Raw genomic sequence first — 1715 nt, 5'->3', positions numbered from 1 at the left:
GGAAAAGGATAGGCCTGTCTGGGAAAGAAATCCAGAGGGAACTAAGTAGTTTCTCCTCATTGTTGTGGTGTTTGTCAGTGCTGTTCAAAAAGGAGGGGGGAGAAAAAAAGGCAGACCAGCTGCTGTTCTGCCATCAGGTTAACTGTATTGTTACTGTTTCCCTAATACTTGGATCCTCATCACCTGGAGGTCTGCCCCAATTCAGATATGGGAAAGCAGTAACCTTAAATGAGAAAGGCATGACACTGCTAGTCACATGTGATTTACTACTAATATTCCTCACCACTTTAGGGGAAGGGGGACCCACACCTGCTGGACCAGAAGACTTGTACAAGCAATTCAGACTTTTTGGTTAAATAGGTGATCTTCAGTGGTTTACTACTGTTGGCTAATTTAGAGCACTTTCATATATACAATTTTTATGCTTTAAAAGTATCGTAAGTGTTCTCAGATTTCAACAGAACTACTTGATTCTTCTGTAATGTAACTTCTCCTTGGCTACCTGTGCCATTGCTAAGCTCTGGCTGTACTGTACTTTAACACTTAACCGTGCATGTTGTGCAATAAAAAACTCCAAGGCGGGGTTCTTCTTTCCTAACTCCTCTTGGACTGTGGCTTTCCCAGAGAGAAGCTTTATAGAAGCAGCCATAGGTAAGCTGTGGGTGCATGCAACAGACCAAGACAAAGGCTGCAAAAGCTGCCTGAACTTAAAATACCTCCCAATTACATTGATGTAGTTAATAAACTACACTGAAGTATTATTTAAGGTAGAGTTTTAACAGTTTAACAACAGATACTTTCTACAGAAATGTGAAATGCTCTAAGTATGCTAACAATATTCTTAGCCAATCTTATCTGGATTAACTACCTTAATCTGCTTATTTTAGTCAACAACTCAGCCTTTTCTGAGCATAAGTAGATGAAATTAATAGAATCTCCTTGAGCTTCTCATGTGATGGAAGTTACAGCAAAGAACACAAACAGTAAAGTAACCATATTCTACAATGCTTACAAGTAGGATATTCCTTATCTTACTGCAGTTAGGCTTCAATGATAAACCTGTAATAAAAAGATCAGTTACTGTACCTTGTGCAACAGGCCCTTAGCTTGACAGCCACGTCTCGGTACCCCCTAAAGAACATGATGTGAGCAGAATGATGTAAAGCAGTTTAAGAGGCAGTTTATTATCTACCTCTACTACAACATTCCTGACCCTTCCTTCCTCTATAAGCCTTCAGGCTATAAAAGGAGCAGGTGCAGCTTCCATTTCTTCTTGCACAAATACAAGGCAGGGTAGAATTGACCTTTGAGATAAAATTTTATTAAAAAAATTACACAAAATAGAGGTTCTACATTGTTGCCGTGTGGTAACTACAGCTGGATGCCTTCCAGAGGGTGCACTAGGTTACTTACCTCACTGTATTTGCGTACAGTTATGCAAAAAATCCCTCAGACAAAACCCACACCAATAAAAGAAATCCAGTAGTTGTTCCACATCCTGTTTCAAATGTAGGTACTTTTCCAAATAACTCATTTAACAGACAACAGGTGAGAACAATTGCTATGTATTAGAGTTCAAAGACAGTGATTTTGTTCCCCCCTCCCTGGCCTGATGTTTCCACAAACATGACTATCTTCTCTTTATAGAGGGCTGCAAGGGCTAGTACAATGCTCAGACTGAATATGAGCATTGAGGTATTTAACAAAAACTGGGA

The sequence above is a fragment of the Fulmarus glacialis genome, unplaced genomic scaffold (genome assembly GCF_000690835.1).
Source record: "Fulmarus glacialis isolate BGI_N327 unplaced genomic scaffold, ASM69083v1 scaffold39518, whole genome shotgun sequence".
In the NCBI taxonomy this organism is placed as follows: domain Eukaryota; kingdom Metazoa; phylum Chordata; class Aves; order Procellariiformes; family Procellariidae; genus Fulmarus; species Fulmarus glacialis.
This window is presented reverse-complemented; position numbering follows the sequence as displayed.